This window comes from Copadichromis virginalis, linkage group LG3, assembly GCF_057382275.1.
Source record: "Copadichromis virginalis isolate Kocher_CV1m ecotype Utaka linkage group LG3, C_Virginalis_male_GT1.1, whole genome shotgun sequence".
NCBI lineage: Eukaryota > Metazoa > Chordata > Actinopteri > Cichliformes > Cichlidae > Copadichromis > Copadichromis virginalis.
This window is the reverse complement of record NC_140620.1, coordinates 37,288,172-37,310,451: the sequence shown is the minus strand read 5'-3', so window position 1 is coordinate 37,310,451 and position 22,280 is coordinate 37,288,172. Positions and strand designations below refer to the sequence as shown.

General features: G+C 40.7%; 1 long non-coding RNA gene and 1 pseudogene across 2 annotated transcripts; both read left to right on the top strand.

Annotated features, from left to right (window-relative positions):
- The first annotated feature begins 6,870 nt into the window (after positions 1–6,870).
- Positions 6,871–15,296, top strand: LOC146714529 (Fc receptor-like protein 5; annotated as a pseudogene). Its single transcript, XR_014916577.1, has 12 exons — positions 6,871–6,886; positions 6,988–7,227; positions 9,930–10,202; positions 10,318–10,584; positions 10,783–11,055; positions 12,089–12,353; positions 12,834–13,117; positions 13,233–13,553; positions 13,711–14,010; positions 14,246–14,503; positions 14,758–15,006; positions 15,154–15,296. The product of XR_014916577.1 is annotated as an Fc receptor-like protein 5 (transcript).
- A 67-nt stretch (positions 15,297–15,363) lies between these two features.
- LOC146714528 (uncharacterized) lies at positions 15,364–16,664 on the top strand. The gene is made up of 3 exons (XR_014918825.1): positions 15,364–15,439; positions 15,599–15,649; positions 15,769–16,664. It is a non-coding gene; the product is annotated as an uncharacterized LOC146714528 (long non-coding RNA).
- Positions 16,665–22,280: the final 5,616 nt, after the last annotated feature.

The following is a 22,280-nucleotide window of genomic DNA, read 5'->3' as shown; positions in this document are numbered from 1 at the left end:
ATAGTGGAAGCTCACAAACGGCTGGTCTGACTTCCTGAACGGCCGGATAAGCAAGAAGTTCTGTGCCAAAGCACAGAGATGGCACAGGGCAACCTGGCTCCCAGCTGCCTCCTTGTGCAGGTCCCCTGTGAGGAATATTCATAACTCCACTGACTTGGACAGGTGAAATTCAGATGGGGTCGTCAGCAGCAACCCAGGGTTAGGCCCGAGGATAACCCCTGTGTCACCTTCATCATTGCCTTTGGACCGACAGAGTGTGCAGCTCACAAAGAATCATGTTAACTGTGGTCTGGTGGGGGTCCAGCTGGTGGGCCGCACACCAGGAGGCAAACAGCCCCCGAAGGAAGCAGTAGGCAGTCCTGGTGGATGGCGCACAAAACTCCTGCAGCATTCTCACTTTTAGATCAGGCCAGGCATGGAGCCTCTCCCTCTCAGGGTACAGGCTGTCACCCTGAGCCCTACTGGGAAAAGATGGAACAGTGACCCCCTCACCTGGGACAGGAGGTCCCTCAGAACAGGGAGCTCCGGGGGTGTCCTGGTCATGACTGGCAGGATAACTGAAAACTAGCATGTGTGGCCAAAGAGGGGTCACCAGGATCAACTCCTCGGTCTGGACCTGGTGAAGGAATAACTGGAGGAGGGGTATGGAGGGAAGGCACAGAGAAGAGCCTGTGGTGAGGAGTGCACCAAGTTGTCTGCAGGGAGAAGAACAGATGGCAATGTGTCGATTCTCTGGGGGATAAAAACTTCTGCCCCTCTGAAGCGACTCCAGATCTGGTGGACCACCTCTGGATGGAGTCTCCACTCCTCTTGGATCGGGCTCCCCCTCAACATATTGTAATGTCCACTGTCACGTTCAATGGTCCTGGCACATAAACTGCTTTCAGTGAGTAGAACGGGGTGATCCCACTGCCACAGTCTGGTAGCTATCATGCAGAGGAGGGGAGACCCTCGGCCCCCTTACCTGTTGATGTAGGCTACTGTGACCATGCTTTCTGTCTTGATGATAACATGGTACCCTAACAGTCACAACAGAAACTGCTTGAGTGCCAGGATGACAGCTTGCAGCTCCAGCATATTTATGTCAGAGACGCCCAATGACTGATATAAGAGCTGTAGACTGTAGAGCCCTCAGCCTCAGGAGCTGACCCCACGAGTGAAGCCCAAATGGGTCTAGGCACACCCCGAAGGTCTGCTGTCAATTCAGGGTGAGGGACATGGAGGCTCTGTTGGACTCCACAGTCATGCCCAGAAATTATGTGATGTGGGAAGGCTGTACATGACATGAGCAGAGCTACATGGCTGCAAAACTGTCCTTTAGTGCAGCAGAAGGATACGGCCCAATGCAGTGGGAGAAACTCTCACTCACTGGGTTAACAGCCAGTCAGCCACAGAGAGGACCCACTAGCCACGTGAATGCACTGACAGAGGTGTTCTGACTTTCATGCATGTTTCTCACACAGCATGCTGGTGCTCTTGGCTTCTTGGTCTTATGGGGTGCAGATACTCTCTCAGCACAATTTACCACACTGCTGGGTGTTATATACACTAGTGTATTCAGCTTTGCTGTAATGTTTTGATTCTGGGTCTCATCATGATGCACTTTGCTGGTGTTTTTGATTATTGATTTTGATGTTATGAAGATTAAGGGCACAACTTCACAAATCTGAATACAAACACACACACAAAGAAGAAAAAAGGAGGGTGATGATGTTTCAGATTAATATTAATTGACAGATGCCTCAGCGTGTAGACAAGAGTACATATGACATGTGAGTCTAGTGGTTCCGGTCACCCTTTAATTCTTTTCTGACCCCCCTTTGTTCTTCTGAGCAGACTGTGATGACTTCATGTGTGTAAAAGACTGTTGTTGGTTTATTTTTATCTGCTGAAAATCTGATATCACAAAATTTCTGTCTGGGCCTCCAAGAAAAGAGGAAATGCAGCCTGTGGTTTCAGCCTGAAGTCTAACGTTTGTTTTATTTAAAGTCAACACAGCACAGTGGAAATGTGCAGGTATGACAATGTGTGAAAACAGGTTAAAAGTAGCTTTATTGTGGTGATGACACATGCTGGACTAAAGAATAAATAAAGCATGTGGGCATCAAGAGAAACAGTGAAAAGCTTGTTTCTCACGCTCATGTCTTTAAGAGTCTCTGCATGGACGTGCTGTAAATGTTCATTTATCTCTGAAATAAATAAAATCATCCATCACTCTCTCTGTCCACAACATCATATACAGACATGTTTTTCTTCTTACTGCAACTTCCAAACAGGCCAGTTCCTCACAGTATAACACAAAACTCCAAAGTATAATCACTGCTTTGTAACCAGCAGAGGAGCCAGTAAATCATCTATACCTACTGATACTAATGTGTCTGTTTGGCTGCTGTTACAGAAATGGTTCCTACACCTGTGATGATGACGTCAGTGTTTGACTCCAAACTCTCTGCTGGACTCTGCAGTATCACAGAGACTTGCTGTCTTCAAGCCTCATAACATATTGATATGTACTGAAACTTTTGCACTTATGTTAACATATAAACTGCAAATAACATAAAAACATGAAGTAACATCTTAATGTATTTTACCTTTCCCACGGAAAAGTGGAGGGAAGGAGAAACACACCTGCTGTAAAACAATCTAAAACACTTCGATATCAACATGTATGTGAGTTTGTGTAGATGATACTGCAGCAAACCTTAACTGTAACCTTTGTAAGAAAGTGTTTGACAGAATAAGGATAGATGCTGTGTTTGCAGGTTTTAACTATTACTAATATTATAGACTGTATATTGAGAATGAGACGTGAGAAACTGAGGTACATCGCATTCTTATATGGAGGGGATTAGCCAATCACAAAGTTACCACACCTTAAAGCATTCACTGCTGTGTTGTCCTTTTGGACTCTAATGTGGGCGGAGCCTATAGTAGCTTTCATTGTGTAAAAGATCACCTAGACAGGTTATGGAGAGACAGACAACCATTCATGTTCACATTCACACCTGCAGGCAATCATTGGAATCACCAGTTAACATAATAATATATGACTTTGGACTCTGGGGAGAAGTCAGATAGGTAGAGGGAGAAGATGCAAACTTCACACAAACAGCCCAGCTGGTGGATTCAAACCAACAACTTTCTTCCTGTGAGGCAACAGTATGAACTACTGTATCTATGTGCCACCTTTCTATTTCTGGTTTAATGTCTGTGTAGGTTCTCAGTCATACAGCTCATGGTGGTCTAAGAAGTTTGGAAGGAAAGTGACTAAACTTCTTTACATTTCTGGAAGACGTGTCACCTCTCATCTAAGAGGCTCTTTGACTTCTAAAAATAAAACAGTAAAGAGTCTCAGGTATTTTAACCTTAGTGAGGGTTTTACTTTAAGTGGGTCAAAGACCCACAATTAATCACGACATCACATGAGCCAAGCTGTGAAAAAAGGTGTGGGTCATTATAGACCTATAAGTTTTTGGAGTTAAAAAACACATTCATGAATCAAACCTAATCAGTGTTCTGTGTTTGGCTTATTTAGAGATTCAAAAATACAAAAGAGTGGCAGTACAAATAAAAGTTTACAGTTTGACTGTTGTTTTAGGTTCAGTGCTGCCATCTTGGATTGGTAACTCACAGTCTGTGTGTCTGCTCAGACTTTCCAAGCGGTAAATGTGAGTTTAGTTCCACAAAAAAACTTTTCGACTGGTAACTCAGAATTTCCAACTTCTGTCTTATTCAAAAATTATCACCAGAGATTTGGGATGAGAACACTTTGAGACCTTGCCTCCCCCCATCATGTAACGTACTGAGGTCACCTGAGGAAAGTACCATGGAGGGGTTGTGGCACAAGGAAGGGATCTCAAAACTACAGTGTAGGTGACTGACAGCTGATGCCATAAGGCACCACCTCTGGTCATTCACAGTGGACATACAGGGAGTGCAGAATTATTAGGCAAATGAGTATTTTGTCCACATCATCCTCTTCATGCATGTTGTCTTACTCCAAGCTGTATAGGCTCGAAAGCCTACTACCAATTAAGCATATTAGGTGATGTGCATCTCTGTAATGAGAAGGGGTGTGGTCTAATGACATCAACACCCTATATCAGGTGTGCATAATTATTAGGCAACGTCCTTTCCTTTGGCAAAATGGGTCAAAAGAAGGACTTGACAGGCTCAGAAAAGTCAAAAATAGTGAGATATCTTGCAGAGGGATGCAGCAGTCTCAAAATTGCAAAGCTTCTGAAGCGTGATCATCGAACAATCAAGCGTTTCATTCAAAATAGTCAACAGGGTGGCAAGAAGCGTGTGGAAAAACCAAGGCGTAAAATAACTGCCCATGAACTGAGAAAAGTCAAGCGTGCAGCTGCCAAGATGCCACTTGCCACCAGTTTGGCCATATTTCAGAGCTGCAACATCACTGGAGTGCCCAAAAGCACAAGGTGTGCAATACTCAGAGACATGGCCAAGGTAAGAAAGGCTGAAAGACGACCACCACTGAACAAGACACACAAGCTGAAACGTCAAGACTGGGCCAAGAAATATCTCAAGACTGGTTTTTCTAAGGTTTTATGGACTGATGAAATGAGAGTGAGTCTTGATGGGCCAGATGGATGGGCCCGTGGCTGGATTGGTAAAGGGCAGAGAGCTCCAGTCCGACTCAGACGCCAGCAAGGTGGAGGTGGAGTACTGGTTTGGGCTGGTATCATCAAAGATGAGCTTGTGGGGCCTTTTCGGGTTGAGGATGGAGTCAAGCTCAACTCCCAGTCCTACTGCCAGTTTCTGGAAGACACCTTCTTCAAGCAGTGGTACAGGAAGAAGTCTGCATCCTTCAAGAAAAACATGATTTTCATGCAGGACAATGCTCCATCACACGCGTCCAAGTACTCCACAGCGTGGCTGGCAAGAAAGGGTATAAAAGAAGAAAAACTAATGACGTGGCCACCTTGTTCACCTGATCTGGACCCCATTGAGAACCTGTGGTCCATCATCAAATGTGAGATTTACAAGGAGGGAAAACAGTACACCTCTCTGAACAGTGTCTGGGAGGCTGTGGTTGCTGCTGCACGCAATGTTGATGGTGAACAGATCAAAACACTGACAGGATCCATGGATGGCAGGCTTTTGAGTGTCCTTGCAAAGAAAGGTGGCTATATTGGTCGCTGATTTGTTTTTGTTTTGTTTTTGAAGGTCAGAAATGTATATTTGTGAATGTGGAGATGTTATATTGGTTTCACTGGTAAAAATAAATAATTGAAATGAGTATATATTTGTTTTTTGTTAAGTTTCCTAATAATTATGCACAGTAATAGTCACCTGCACACACAGATATCCCCCTAAAATAGCTCAAACTAAAAACAAACTAAAAACTACTTCCACAAACATTCAGCTTTGATATTAATTAGTTTTTTGGGTTCATTGAGAACATGGTTGTTGTTCAATAATAAAATTATTCCTCAAAAATGCAACTTGCCTAATAATTCTGCACTCCCTGTAGATGTACTTTCTCACTCCTCTTTCAAACCGTCAGTATTTTCTGTTCAAAATGTGAACACTGGCACCTTTAAATGAGTGATATTTGATATGATATTGGAAGCAGATGAAACCAAATAAATATTTTGAGATCATTGTCTATCGATAATCCTGGAGAGTGAGTGAGTGTGGTGGCCAGAGACTGAAAACAACACATTTTGGGAAGACAGCATTCATGTATGGCACAATAAATGTCTGTGGATGTTCAGAAACATTTGCTGATAAGATGACTCAAGATAAAATATCGCAGCTTTATGATGACCACACGGGACACTGCACAAATCACATAAAAGAATAAAAATAAATAATAATAAAACATGACTATGAGCTGGTAAAATATGTCACCTGACCTGAAACAACAGGAGGTAAGAAGCAAACACAAGAAGCAAGCCTGCATGTTTGCAGTGGACAGGAAATGTGAACACGTCACACAACTGCTGTGGTCAAAGCTACAGGAGCTGTTTGAGGTTTGTATAAAAGGAAAGGAAGCACAGAGAGGCCACAGTCAGAAGAAACACTCTGGTCTTATCTGTATTAAATGCAGCTTCTCTTTTTATTATTGATGTAAAGCCAAAGTGTTTGAGATCAGCTGAGGATCAGAGTGCAGCAGGGCTGGATGTGAGGATGGGGCACTCTTTGCTCTGCATGACGGGGTTATTGTGTAAGTACATTTGTGACATTGTTTGAATGGCACTGATTAATGAAAGTGTTTCTCATGTGTGAGAATTAGAGTGTATCACTGGTTTGAAGTGTTTATGTGAGAGTTTGAACAAAGCATATTTGTGATGTTTATGAAAGTTACAGACAAATGTTGGCTGGTTCCTTGGTTCAGTTTAGTCTGGAGTATCGTGTTGGATACATCGCTGCTTGTTGCACTTGACTCATTGTTGTGTACAAGTTCATATATTAATAGTGTTTTATGCACAGAAATATTTTGATGAGCAGTAACTGCGTCATGTGAAAATTAATCTTTAAAAAACACTTTTGTTCATTTTGAGTTTGATTTTCTGTCAGTTTGATGCTGATGATGTTTAATCTTTACTTTAGTGCTCGGTTCTCTCTTCTACATTAATGCTGAAGGTGAGAAATGTTTCTTTCTTTTCTTCACATTTATATAATATGTATAATTTTATCTGATAATTTATATTTCATGCACCATTTTAAATCACATTCTGTTCCTCTGTTTGTGCATCGTTTTATTTAAGATACTAAATGGGTTTATAAACAGTGAGTGAGTTAAATCCTGCAGCTCTGTGCAGTCACTCCGTGGTTTTACTCAGAATATTAATTAACTGCTTTAATTTGTTTCATGAAAACACATCTTATTATTTTAAAGTCCAAATGTCACCAGGATGCAGTAAATCTTTTGACTCTTAACAGCAGCAATAAAAATCAGTTCAGCTTCAAAATGACTTGATGCTTCCATCAATCTCTAACTTGATGTGTTTATATGAACAGTTCCCAATAAGCCCACCGTGATCCTTGAACCATCCTGGCCTCAGATATACAGCAGTGAGACAGTCACTGTCAGATGTGGAGGAACTCAGTCGCTGTTTGTATGGAGAGAAGACAAGTTAATCAGACCTCGAACATCTGAATACAGAATCAGCAGAGCTACTGAGTCTGACAGTGGAGGATACAGCTGCTGCACCGTGAGTCTTTCAGTCTGCAGTGACATCATCACACTGACTGTATCATGTAAGTTGGACACATTTCATTGAGTCATATTGTTCTTTGTTTTAGTTTAGTAACAAAATCAGACAAAATCGTGACAAACATTAAACACAGATGTGATGATCTCAGTTTCTTCAGTACCTGCACATGTGTAGTTTCCACCACTGCAGCTCAGAATTATGACACAATTATTTTGTTTTTATAATTTATTTGAAGTTGTGGATCAAACATGATCAATAAACACAGAATGAGCAGCGCTGCTGTCTGACGATGGAAAATACAGATGCTGAAAAAAGAAAAGGCTGATCATCAACAGAGAAGAGTTCTGTTATCACATCACAGCCCTGGTTGGGGTCGGGGATAGCATACAGTATGAAAAACATCTGTGTGAATTATAAATGATAATGCTGCTGACTGGTTATACACTTTATACTAGGGGTGCAACGATATTCGTATCGATATTGAACCGTTCGATACAGTGCTTTCGGTTCGGTATGCATATGTATCGAACAATACAACATTTGTAATTTATTTTATCAATTTTCCTTCTGACGATGCTGTCTGTGTTGAGCGCTCAGTGAATCTGCGTTCGACTACTCCGCCTAGGCTGCACTGTCAAGCGCAGATCCACTGAGTGCTCAACACAGACAGCATAGTCAGAAGGAAGAGCGCAGGGCACCTCCCCCACCCTCATTCAGATCTGGCGTTTGGAATTATTTTGGTTTTCATGTGACGTATGACCCTGAAGGTAAGCGAGTCATGGACTAAAGTAAAACAGTATGTTGGATGTGCCATGCAATGCTCAATTACATGGGTGGGAGCTAGTGTGTTAGCGCAGTTAGCTCGTTAACGTGTTGGCCGTCTAGCCCCATGCACGGAGCGATCGGCGGTAGCTCATTAACGGAGATTTGCCGTGTTGTGGCGTTAAGGTCATTTCAACGAGATTAACCTGAAAGCACTAGTGGGAACACAACGAATATGACTGCACATTTACGCCGACATCATCCTAGTGCAAAGACAAGTGGAAGCAGACAAAAAAAAGCAAGCATGCTACTAACTTTAGCCGAGTCATTTAGACAGCTGTTAGCACATGATTCTCCTTATGCTGCTGAGAATATAGCCCAGAAGAAGCGGATAGTATAGCTTTTATTTTGGAAAGAGCCATTTCTCTGTAATAAACTCTCTTTTCCAAAGATGAGTGATTCCTCAATCAGATACAGGGCTTGCAATATTGCTAGCCCGACGTCCCGGAGCTAGCGATTTTTTCAGTCGGGCTACCAAAATCTATCTCTTCCCTGCCCGTCAGGCTATTGTAGGAAAAATATATGTCAATGCTTTTGCATTCTTTCAGAAATGTAGCTGGGTAATTATGTCATTGGCATCGGTGAGCCACTGTCAATATGTGACATATTGAAGTCGCGTTTGAATTTGCGCTTGTTTTTTTGCTTTCACTTTGCAATCGTACGAACTGTGTATAGAGAGCGACAGCACTGATCTGTGAGTGATGATAATTTGTGCACCAATTCCTCTGACATCGTCTTATTAATGTTAGCTTACTATGCAAACATGATGCAGCAAGCTTAAACATGTGAGAGGTTGATCGCGCAGAGAATCACTGAGCTTATGTGAGTGCGTGTGTAAAAGCAGCAGGATATATATTTTAGTTCTGCTGAGCCAAATAAGACAGGTCAGGGTGAAGAAGTGACAGCCAAAGAAAAGCTTACCACAAAACGGAGAAGTTATGACAAATCAGACTATAAGGCAAAAAGAAAGTGCAGCTTTATGGTTTCATGGACAAAAGAATTTCTGTGGCTGCAATATGATGAGCTAAATAACCAGGGCTGCACATAAGTGGTCCGCAGGTGCGCATTCGCTGTCAAAATAAAAAACACGCACAAGGGTTAGGGTTAAATTTAAAAACTGTACTTTTGAGTTAAAATATATAATTTTAATAAATGACAAATTAAAAATGCATGAACATTTTTTGTATCGAAAAAATATCGAACCGTGACACCAAAGTATCGAACCGAACCGAACCGTGAATTTTGTGTATCGTTGCACCCCTACTTTATGCATATATATTTATGTGATCATGATCCTTAAAACAAACATTTAAATAAAAAACAGATTAACAAAAAATGTGATAATAAGAGCGACCACAATCAACTGGCCTCAGATCAGCTAAAAGTGTATAGTTCACCTGTCTCTGCATTTAGGAGTACAGTTTGGTGACAGAGCATAAAAACAGTCTCACCTGATTCTTGATTCACTCTGATAAAGTTTTCATCATGTTATATACATCCAGCGTTAGCTCCTGGCTCTCTAGCTGGCTAACAGTTAGCTGAGATACCTGTGCTGTCCTCATGTGTGCTGCTGCCAGTTGTTGATTCTCATCAAATTTGCTTTGAAGACACTTTTTTTCTTGTGCTGTTGGTGCTGTTTGCATCAAGTGTGATGATCACACTGAGATCAGGGACCGACCTACCTGAGAAACCTGAGATCTATTATTGAACTCCATCCATCTTCTTAACCCATCGTCCAGGGTCGTGACCTATTAAGCACTTACTGAATTAAAAAAATACATAAATTGTAAATTAATGAAAATGAATTGGATTTTTTTAAAATTACTATTGAGTTTTTATGTTGAAATCTTTATTTGTTATATAACAAAGTTTTCCCTGAAGCAACTGACAGTCTGATGTTTGTCTTTCCTGTAACATCAACAGCAAGTAAACCCAGAGCCACACTGACAGCACACAGTTCAGTCATACCAGCAGGGGGCAGTGTGACACTGAGCTGCTCTGTGGAGGGCTCTGCTGGCTGGAAGTTTGACTGGTTCAGACGTGATTCACAGTTTTCTGGAGCTCAGAAAATAGGAGCTGGAACATCAGAGCACGCGATCAGTATTTCAGAAGGAGGCATCTATTACTGCAGAGGAGGGAGAGGAGATCCAGTTTTCTCCACAGAGGACAGTGCTGCAGTTACAATTCAGAAACAAGGTGAGGGTGAAATTTTGCTGTGAAATAAAAAAACAAACAAACAATGACTACATTAAAGTAACCATTTATAAATATTATTTTTTCAGTTTAATATTTGTGTTTATTTGTTTGTTAGGGAAAGTTTGGGCTGCTGTGAAACTGCAGCACAGCTGGTCTCAGATATTCACTGGTGAGACAATCACTCTCAGATGTGAGATTCAGGGAGGTGAAGGAAAGGTGTGGAAATATGAATGGACAGCACCCAACACAAACAGCCCTCCAACATCCAGTGAATACAGGATCAGCAGAGTTTCAGTGTCCCACAGTGGAGACTACAGATGTCGGGGTAGCAGTGACTATCTCTTAACAGGATGGAGTGATGCCTTCAGACTGACAGTTTCATGTGAGTTGGACCATGATTCATGCTGACATTTCATGTTTTCATGTTTACATCTGTCTACTACTCATTGATGTTCATTCGAAACTGAACTGGTATTTGAAGTTTGAATATTTATTTTCTTATTAATTAATTCATTTTGTTATTGTTATTTTCCCCGAAGTAAATGATAATATGATGTATGTTTTCCTGTTTCTTCAACAGCAAGTAAACCCAGAGTCACACTGACAGCACAGAATTCAATCATACCAGCAGGGGGCAGTGTGACACTGAGCTGCTCTGTGGAGGGCTCTGCTGGCTGGAAGTTTGACTGGTTCAGACGTGATTCAGTCTCTTCTAAAGCTCAGCTCATGAGAGGAAATGAAGCAAACAGAGTTATTAGTGTCTCACAAGGAGGTCTGTACCACTGCAGAGGAGGGAGAGGAGATCCAGTTTACTACACAGAGGACAGCAGTGACGTCACTGTTAGAGAAACTCGTGAGTTTAATTATTTTATTTCTACCAGACTGAGAGGTCATATAGCTGTGAGTTTATTAACCCTCAGATAAGTTTTCTGCTCATTAAGATTACTTGGAGAGGTGGGAAAATAGAAACATTTATTCAACTTTGTTTTTGATTTAAGTCCAAAATTGTGAGATTAAGGACTCACCCTGACAGAGAATGTGCTCTCCAAAAAACATCAACAAAACAATTCAGACCTTTAAAAAATGTGTTTTAGCTACAAAACTTCAAATTGAGGAGAAAAATGAGACCTTGCAGTGAAAAGTTTCAGATTTTGTTTTAATAACAAACAACAAAACAATTGTTTCTTTGTTACAGTGTTGATGTAAACACCAGCCGTACCTGCAGGTGTAAACATGAGACTGTGCTGTAACAATGTAAACACTGTATATGAGAGCTGTGTTGGATCTGATTGTTCAGTGTTCAGCATGGTGATGGCTGAGGGATCAAAGCTGTTCCTTAGTTTGTTAGTTTTTGTCTTTATGGCTCTGAAATGTCTGCCTGAAGGTAGACGTTCACACAGTGCATGACCTGGGTGAGATGGATCCTGAAGGATTTTCTTCGTGTTCCTGAGACTGCGGGAGCTGTGCAGGTCTTCAAGTGAGGGCAAAGGATGGCCGACTATCCTCTGGGTGACCTGTATAACCCTGTGGAGCTAATTCCTCTGTGCTACTGTGCAGCTGTGCTATACAGTTCTTCATGTAGCACAGTATGCTATCAAAAACCAGCTACAGGTCAGGGTGTTTGAGAATATCTCAGTGCATCCTGATGAAGCCGTCCTGCCTCTGGACAGGTTTTGACTGTCTTTGTGCTGTTTAGAGCTATTTTACAAAGTGGGATGTGGCCGTGATCAAAAACAGTTATCAGTGGTCAGACTGGCCCGAGGTGTGGTTTAACCCTGTAGCCTGTTGGAGGTTGATTTGTTTTTCACTCACGTTACTCTCCTGTTTTAAACATCAGAAGTTTTATGTTTCTATTTGTCTCTAACTGGATATTTTTCTGTGAACAGTTCCCAGTAAGCCCACTGTGACCCTGCAGCCATCCTGGACTCAGATATACAGCGGTGAGACAGTCACTGTCAGATGTGAGATTCAGGGAGGTGAAGGAGCTCAGTGGACGTATGAATGGAGAGCAGCCAAGTTAAACACACCTCCAACATCCAATGAATACAGAATCATCAGAGCTACTGAGTCTGACAGTGGAGGATACAGCTGCCGGGGCAGGAGGGACTATTTCTTCTCAGAGTGGAGTGATATCATCACACTGACTGTATCATGTAAGATCTTTCATCCAGAGTATCTAAATAAGGAAAAAGCACTTCTTCTTTCTTACAGCTTTATAACTGTCTTTCATGTTGGTCAGTAAAATGTTTAGTTTTTATTCCAACAACAAAAACCTGAACAGCAGCTTTTTATTCACAGTGAAGAGAACAAAACATATGAGAGTAACTTCTCTGCTGTGCAGCTCTAATACATGAAAGATGAAATGCAGAACAAATGCTGGATCTGTCTCAGCTGCTCCACCACATCCACTAAGAAACATTAAATCCACTGATTGTTCCTCATGTGTGTTTTTAACTTAGAAATGCAGCAAATTAAATATGAAAGATTGGTGTTGTGTTTGTGTGATAGTTGTACAGTTTGTTGCAGCTTCACCATTAAAGTTATGTGATATTTATTATTTCCATATTTCCACCAAGTTATTTCAACTGGTTTGATTCAGTCATTGACTTTTGTTCTTTTTCTAAACTGAACTGCAGATAAACCAAAGGCCAAACTGAGAGCTGATAACACAGCTGTTCCAGTAGGGGGCAGTGTGACCCTGACCTGCTCTGTGAGCCCATCATCATCATCTGGATGGAAATACTACTGGTACAGAGATGAGAAATCCTCTGAAGCCCTGACCACACAAGATGCAGTTTTCCACTCAAATGGACAAATCAGTGTCTCACAGGAAGGACTCTACAGGTGCAGAGGAGGAAGAGGAAACCCAGTTTACTACACAGAGGACAGCCAGTCAGTCAGGATTGGGAAAACTGGTCAGTTTAACATGAAGTCCGATAAATTCCTGATTAAGGAGGAAGATGAAGAACAAAAGGCATTAACATTTTTGACATTCATGTGTTTTTATTGTACTTTCTTGAACAGTAACAGCCTCAAACAGGCCTGTTGTGACTCTGTATCCAAACTGGTCTGAGATATACAGAGGAGAGACGATCACTGTCAGATGTGAGATCCATGGAGGAGACACTGAGTGGGATTATGAGTGGGAAACAAACAGCAGGATAAAAGCTCCAAATCAAAATGAATACAGGATTAGATCTGCTTCATCATCCAACAGTGGAAACTATCGCTGTAAGGGCAGAATGAAAAGTTCACAGCATGAAACAACAGAGTGGAGTGATTCAGTCACACTGACAGTTTCTGACAGTAAGTAGAGTCATAGTTCATTTAACCTGGAAATAGAAACAGTTTGTAAAAATGTGTTTTTATTAGTACATGTTGAGATATTTGATATGTTTAGATAGTCTCACTCTTAAAGTTCATCATAAATATTTGTGAGTCAACATTTTAGTGACATTGAATTCAGAGTTAAGAGACGAAAGATTGAGAGAAAATCTTTGTTGAACAGATGAACCCCGTCCTGTCCTCACTGTGTCTCCATCATGGCTGAGTCCTGGAGCCTCAGTAACTCTGAACTGTGAGGTTGAACATCCGTCTGCAGGATGGAGCTTCTACTGGTATAAAGCTGTTCCTGATCTATCAGAGAAATCCTCCAGTTATGAGCTGCTACCTGATGGCAGTGGGACTGCACAGGACTCCTACATCATTCATGGACAGACACACACAGCAGGATATGTGTGCAGAGCTGGAAGAGGAGACCCAGAGTATCACACTGATCACAGTCGACCAAAGTTTGTCTGGTCTGCAGGTCAGTTTGATTCTGTTTATCTTTTTTCAAGTAATGCAACAGCAAAAAAATGTAAATTGATGGGGGTTTTTTTTTTTTTGGGGGGGGGGGGGGGTAGCATTGAAGGTGAAAATTATACGAACACTGCGTCTTTTAGCACTGACCTTTAAACATTAAAGTAAAAGAATATTTTCACTGTGATATTTTGAATCCTAACATCTGTGAGCTTTGTCTCTTCACTGCATGTTGTTTCCAGATGTTCATTCAGCAGCGTCTCTCACAGTGAGTCCTGACAGAGTGCAACACTTCACCTCTGACTCTGTCTCACTGACCTGTGAGGGAAACTTCACTGAGTGGAGAGTGAGGAAGTTCTCTGAGGACGGTCGACTCTCTGACTGTAGGAGAATGACTGGATCCACATGTGACATCAACACATCAAAGTCAGATACTGCAGTGTACTGGTGTGAGTCTGGATCAGGAGAGTTCAGCAGTGTAGTCAACATCACTGTACAGAGTATGTTATTATACATTTACTACTTGGATTTGGATGATTTAGACGTCACATGAACATTTGTTCCAGCTTTGCTGTATGTGAAGTCATTTCATGTGGGAAAAATAAAACACATACAGTAATTTTTAAACACAGAAGATCAGATCTTGATGATGAAAAACATTTGTACAATCTGTTCTTATTATTGTTTGTCAGCTTTTTCTAAAAGTGTGCACCAGCTGATGTGACTGAAACAATTGTGTGTGATTGTGTCACAGATGATGGTAATGGTCCTATCCTGGTGAGTCCTGTTCATCCTGTGACTGAGGGAGCTTCTGTTAGTCTGAGCTGCAGTTTGAGAACACAAAAAATACTTTCCAATGTGTTTTTCTATCACAATGACAAACTTCTTCAAAATGATCCCCGAGGGGAGCTGAAGATCTCTGCAGTGTCAAAGTCTGATGAAGGTTTCTACAAGTGTCAGTACTCAGGAAGAGAGTCAGCACAGAGCTGGATGTCAGTTAAAGGTGAGCAGGATCAAAACATGTGATGGATTTTTATAAATGAGTTTTGTTTTAAGGCTTGAAGTCACCTCGCTTTATTTTCTGAGAACTTTCCTAAAATGATTTTATGAATTATAAAGTATAATTAAACTTTATTGTTTGTTGTCACAGTAACTGTGTCAGGAGCTGACAGCTCTTCATCTCCTGTGTGGTTGATTGTTCGACTGGTTTGTGGAGCCTCTCTCATTATTATTCTCCTGCTCTTGTTGTATCGCTGCACAACAACCAACAGTGAGACCTTTTCCTTTACTTAACACAAACTCTTCAAAGACACAAATGCATCATGAGGTTCATTTAAAAGCAAAAGTCTTATTCTACATTTTTAATAAAGGTGCTGTTAATGAGCAGGCCTTCAATCAACACCATCAGCAGCAAGTGTACTCCTCTCTTCTTGCTGGTTAGTTTTTCATCCAGTTATAATATTATACTGCTGTTTGCAACAAGACTGTACTTATTAAATCTGCTGCAGCTTTTAATATAAATGTTATTTTCAATAATATTTGTTTTTTAAAATAGCATCACAGACATGAGGTGACTGATTTTCTCTGACCTGCAGGTGATCGTTGTGGCTATGAGATAATCAGAAGGTCTGAAAACTCTGAAAATGGTAAAGTATAAACTTTCATTAATATTGAGCTTGTGGAAGCTGGATGATTATATAATAACTGTGTTTAACATTGAAGTCCATGCGTGTTTTGAAATGCTTTCATTTGATCACCTCAACAGGGCAACGTGGTGACGCAGAGGAGAGCTCTGACTACAATAATGTCAATCTGTCAGGGTGCTGGGTCGTTGACCAAAGATTCTGAGGTTATTTTGCTTTTGTGAGTCTCTCTGTGAAAGTGTGAAGATGGTCTAAGTTTAAGTTTATACAGTTTAAGCAGGAGTTTAGTTCTTTCTGTGTTTCTGAGTTTTCTTGTATTTCCAGTTTATGGTTTGTTGTCTGTGAGGTTCCACTTGTGTGTTTGTCTCATCCCTGTGTCGCTTGTGAGAGTCTGTCGTGTCATCCATGTCTCTGCTCACTCGCCCTCCGTGTGTCTTAGTTGTGTCAATGTGTTTTGTCTTCTCCTTGTGTTTCGTCTTTTGTCTCTCTGTTTGTTTATCCCCGTTTCTGCATCAAGCTCGTGCGTTCGTGTCCTTCCTGTTTTATTTTGACAGCATTTCATCCCGTGTTCAGTGTGTTTGGTTTGGCTTCCCTGTCTCGTTATATTTAATTCATCAGAGCTGTTTTCCCAATGTGTTTCCACTGATCACCCTCTTGTGTATATATTGGCTGTATCCCAATTCAGGGTCTGCAGCCTTAAAGTACGCATTTCAAGGCCGATTACGTCACAGCGGCGCGCCGAAGGCTGTCCCAATTCAAAGGCTGCTCGAAATGCGGCCCTGAAATGCGTCATTCATTTCCCTGAATTTTAAGGCTGTGGCAGTGTAGACTTTGTGGCCCAACATATCCCAGAATGCATAGCGCGTGATGGGTGTGGATAAATTTGCAGAAAAAAACGGCGGATGAGGGGCGGCCGAAGAGTAAACTTTAAGTACTGAATATTATGTCACTTATTTATGTGCAAATGTTTAATAACGAAGAACATTAAACATTACTGTTGGCCACATGTCGGCAAAGTTATGTGACATTAGTGACGTTTGTACTAACTTGGTTTCAAAGCCTTTACTTTAAAATATACGCCGTTCAATAGCTGAGCTTAATCTTACAGAGAATGATCAAAGCTCATGTAGAAACAAACAAACAAATGAACAAAAGATTTTCTCCTTCATTTCTGTCAAACAAAGCTGTGACACGTTTCCAGTGGTTAGTATTGTGGTTGCTAGGCAACCTGGGCAGCGCAACGGAGGCTTTTTTTTTAAAACTTTATTGACAAACAACAGTATCAGCGCAACGGAGGCTAGACCGTCCCATTACACAAGCCTCGCACTTCCGGCCTTAGCGGTCTTTGAGTACACGGCCCTTGAGGATCGTTGAGGCTGCGTACTTTAAGGCTGCAGACCCTGAACTGGGATACAGCCATAGTGTCTGTTGTCAGTGCATCTGCTAATCCTTATGTCTCCATGTTCTCTCAATCCTTCAAAGGTATTCCCAGTGTTCCAGGTTTCCTGTTACTTTAAGTTTCAGCTTTCCCAGTTTGTTTGTTTTTTCTCAGTCAGTTCTTTGTTTATTTTTGGGTAACCTGATTTGCTTCATGTTTGTTTCCAGCCATGAAAAACGTTTTTTTGTTAAAATTTTGATTTTGTCTGCATTTGGGTCCTTACAAAGAGCCAAAGAGTCTGCAGCTACAGATTGTGACAAAATCCAAATTCAGCCACAGCTCTAAAGTCTTAACAGCAGCTCTTTAGCTGTTTTTCTGTTTCTGTTTAAAGTCTCTTAAATACTTGAAGTCGCTTTGAGTGACAAGGAGAAGGTTTTGAATTCAAAGCAATGATCCTGATAGCCTGAGTTTATATTTCCTCACTTCGCTCAGTGTGTTTCACTTGTTTCTCTCCCATTAGATAGTAATTTTAATGGACTTTAATGTACTGCAGATCTGTTTTTGTCTTTTTAATTGTTTCTTGTATTTGTAATATATTATAAATGTCTTTCTGTGAAGCACTTTGCAACTTTGTTAATAAAAGTGTGACATAAATAAAGTGTGTTGTTGTTGTGTGTCAGACTGAGAGTACATGTTACAGCTGTTCAGTGTTGTGCATGAATCCACTGAAAGAGAGCTTTTATTTAAAGGCACTCATTGTCATTTAAAACAGCTTCAAACCCTCCAAAATGAACTAAAGCTATAAACATGATGGGAAGTAACAACTGCTCTGATGATGCTCAGCAGCCTTTTTACTGTGTAGCAGTTTTTCCAGTTTTCTCTGGGAGGTCTGGCCTGTACTTTCATGTACTACCAATTTATTTTGACAGTGTCAGTCTCATGTTCACCAAAGCCATGAAAACTCTGTGTATGACATATAAATCTTGATTTTCTATTTCTATTTTATCTATGTTATTACACTGTAGATTCTTTATCTGTTTAATAAAGTGAGCTGGTAAAAATCAAATCGCTTTTAAACTACTTAAAATATAGTTTCTAACTTTCTCTTCTGCTTCATGATTTTTTTTATGCACTGAAATTAAAGGAGCTCCTGATTTCTGACTGAGCCACATAGAGAAGAGGAAACACAGCCTGTGGTTTGAGCCACAAGTCTTCTTTTCAGCAGATTTATGATTGATTCATGTTCTCATCAAACTTCACACAGCAGAGAGGAAACAAGGAGTTCAGACAAGGAGCACAGCGGGAATTTCATGAGCAGCTGTTTTCCTGATTGTTGATTTATGATCTGCTCATTTATTATGAAAGAACCATCAAATTTATTGTTTAATTTAAGTTCTCATATTTTAATTTTTAGAGGCAAATTCATTTTCATATTAATGATACCATTTTCTGTGTGTGCTCCATATGTGCTGTACTGTTCTTGAATCACAGGTGTAGGTGATTCTGTGTGGAGTTTGCATCTGTGTGGGTTTCCTCCATGAACTCCAGCTTCCTAACAGCTCATCCAGGCTGGAGAAACTGATCAGGAAGGCTGGCTCTGTGGTCGGCATGAAGCCGGACACTCTGGTGTCAGTGGCAGAGAAAAGGACACTAAAAAAACTGCTGGACATTATGAACAATGCTGGGCATCCTCTGCACACGGCCATTAACAACCAGAAGAGTCTGTTCAGTGACAGGTTGCTTCTCCCCAAGACAAGAACTAACAGACTTAAAAACTCCTTTGTCCCACACGCCATCAGACTGTTTAACTCCTCTCTGGAGGGGAGAGGGAGGGGAAACAGGTGGACAAAGGAGGGGGGAACAATTAAGCTGTAGTGCCTCTTCACCTCACTGTGCAATACCTTTTGTGCAATACTTTTGTTAATAGTCAATGGTGCAATAGACCTCAATACTTGAAATGTGCAATTCACTTGTATTTTTATTTTTATTCCTATTTATTCTATTTATCCCCTTCGTATATTTTATTTATATTGTCTCTGTATTTATATATGTCTTTGTATTTATATATGTGTGTGTGTTTATATATATAATATTCTGTAACTGTAACTTCTGTCGGTGCTGTGCTTTTGGAAACCGAATTTCCCAGAGGAACCCACCCGAGGGATTAATAAAGTTTTATCTTATCTTATCTTATCTTATCTTAGCTGTTCTTATCATTATTTATGATATGTTCATTTAGTTATTCTGTTTTCACTTCATTGCTACCCGAAATCTTTCTAATAGAACATTTGAAGTCATCTATTCTCCACATCAGAGAGACATCAGTGTTCAAGGTCGGTCCTGTGACAGGCTTTAAGTGTCAGTGTGGATATAAAGTTATAGCTCCTTGTCCCATATTTCCCATGTCAAACTCTGAACACAGCTTCCAAGTCCAAGCACTGGACTGTGCTTACAGCTGGTGGCCAATAGAGGGAGACATTAATCCATTTATAATTTATTGTAAGGAGTGAGAAGAGTTGATATGACTGAAGAACAGACAGAACAGAGGAATGATATTGACTTTGGACCCTATCATGAAAATAATCAGGCCTTGGATGGATGTCATAGTGATCAAAGCATTTACATTAATACACTTTAAAAATACAGTTTCATTAATAAAGTTTTATTGGACTCAAATAAATAGTAATCATGTGCAGATTGATTCAAATATTGATAATTTTGATACCAGCATTTGTATCAATGTTGATCAATACGAGTGTAATGAGCTTGATACTTCAGTTTCTGTTCTCCTGTGTGCACCGCTGCAGTTTCATCAAAGAGGCAACCTGGCTGTCTGTGTAAATGCTGCTGCTTTCAGGTGTCACAGAGCAGCCACAGTTTGCTTCTCCTCTCTTGTGTTTTATTTTTTACTGTCACCTGACTCAGCAGTGCCAGTAAAACAAGTAAGCAAACGTGCTCAGCTAACCAGGACCATCCAGCAACGCAGTAAGCAGAGAATATCTATGTAGATAACTGTGGTAATAGTAATATTTCAGTTATATTACTTTAATTTTCAAAGTGGGACCGGCTGATTCTTACTCATAAAGTGTCATTTATGCTAAAACATTGATATAATACATTTATCTGACTGAAACATTTAAATGAAAACAATTACAGGAATTGAAACAAATATACCAAACATAGTATGACTCAGATTTGATTCAATATAATTACCCTGTTGTGCTAAATGTGAAAAAGATACTGTCTGATTACTGTAGTTAAAATACTATTAGATGTGCTAGATTATTGTTTTATTTCTGTCCCAGGTTTGAACTAATTAATAATCCAAAGGAAAAAAGAAAACACTTAAAGGTCATGAAAATTCAGTCAGAATTAGCAATCTGATGATGGAGCTTAATTATTAAAAAGTATTGGCACTGGTATCAGTCTTGTATTTTACTTGAAATCAGATTAATATCAAAGCTTGCATTATTACACACGTCTAGAAATAGTGAAATATTAAACTTATTTACCTTAAAATTTCAGCACCATGGACAGCGCACAAGGTTCTCACTGCTGTGCTCTCTAACACGTGACTGTTTGTCGTGGTGGACCTGCACAAATTTAGCTGCATGCACATATAGATCTCTCTTTTACATTTATGGGCATAGGTTAATAATTTCTGTTAAAAAGAAAAATGCAACAATTTACTGTTGTACTGTTTCTAGGGTCCCTGTCCCTGGTTATATGTGTATTCTCTGAATGTATTCTCTTTGCAGCATTTCACTGCAAAAGTGTATGTATATTTGCATTAAATCTCAAGAGAATCTGTCACTCTCTCTACCCACAAAACCAGATCTGAATATATTTTTCTTTGTGTAACTTCAGACAGTCAGATCCTTGTCATTCTCCACCTTTCTCATACAAAAACACCTCTCCAATATAAACACTGGGTTGTGTTTAGAGCTGGTATTCAACAGAGGGCGCAATTCAGTTATTTTTTATTGCAATGCATTAGTCTGCTTGTCTGAGTGTTAAATATTTCCCAGAGTTGTGATGATAAAGGAAAAAGACTTTGACTTCAGAGTCTATTATTTACATCACAACATGTTGCAGAAGAAAAATAAATCTCTGTGTGTTGTAAATGTAGGTGTAACTGTGTCCAAAGAACCAAGATCAGCATCTGAAGAGGCATATGCCTGCTGAATGGCCTCCACAACCCTGTGGAACAATTGTGACTTAGACAGGGGTCTGCCCAGAATTCCACAGTGGAAGCTCACAAAAAGCTGGTCTGTCTTCCTGAACGACCAGATTTGCAAGACATGCTGTGACAAAGCACAGAGATGGCACGGGGCAACCAGGCCTGCAACCTTGTCCAGGTCCCCAGTGGGAGATGTTCGTAACTGTTGGGCCGGAGGATCACCACTTTCCAGTCCAGCAACCAGCATTGCCTGTGTACCGACAGAGCTCATTAATCCACCTGGCAGATTTTATGGCCAGCAAAAAAAAGTGGTTTTCAGGGACAGACATTGCAGTTCAGCAACCTCCAGCATCTCAAAAGCACAGCACTGAAGAACCAGATCCAGGACTCATGGGAGGAAATGGGGGACCAGTCCTTCTATTTGTAAGTCACTGGGTGTCAGTCTGAAACTGTTTGCTAGCGTTGTTCTTAGACAGTAAACGTGACGAAACTATTCAGGAAAAAACACACGTACATATTGTTTATCATGACTCTGGCCTATAAACACAATTTAAAAACTGTTATATATCACCCTGTTGCTTTGTCATCTTGAAGTAGTCGTGTGATTGGCTTACCACGACTACTTTATTCTTCCTCAGTCGAACAGCAGCACTCATGCGATTGTTTTGCCCCCTTAGCTCCAGGTGTTGTGCCAAAAAGTGGTCGTCTTCCAGAAAGTGATTGCCGTCCGCAGGAGCACGCGCAGTTACTTAAAGCCGTAGCACCCAGATGACTTACGTAGACAGCTACTTCTGTGCAACTGATATAGGATGTGGTAAGCTGAACACAGCTTCAACCGTCTGTTGACAAAAAGTAACGCAACCGCACCGCATGCCGTTGCGTAACGTTTGTAACGGTAACTATGTTGTAACGATTGAAATAGCAATTAGTTAGATTACTCATTAATCTGAAAAAAGTAACCTTGTTAGTAACACCGTTACTTGTAACACCATTATTCCCATCACTGCAGGTAGGCGGGGCACCAATTCACTGAGCCTCTGGCACACCTGCTACTCGTCAGACGCTTTCATCAGAAG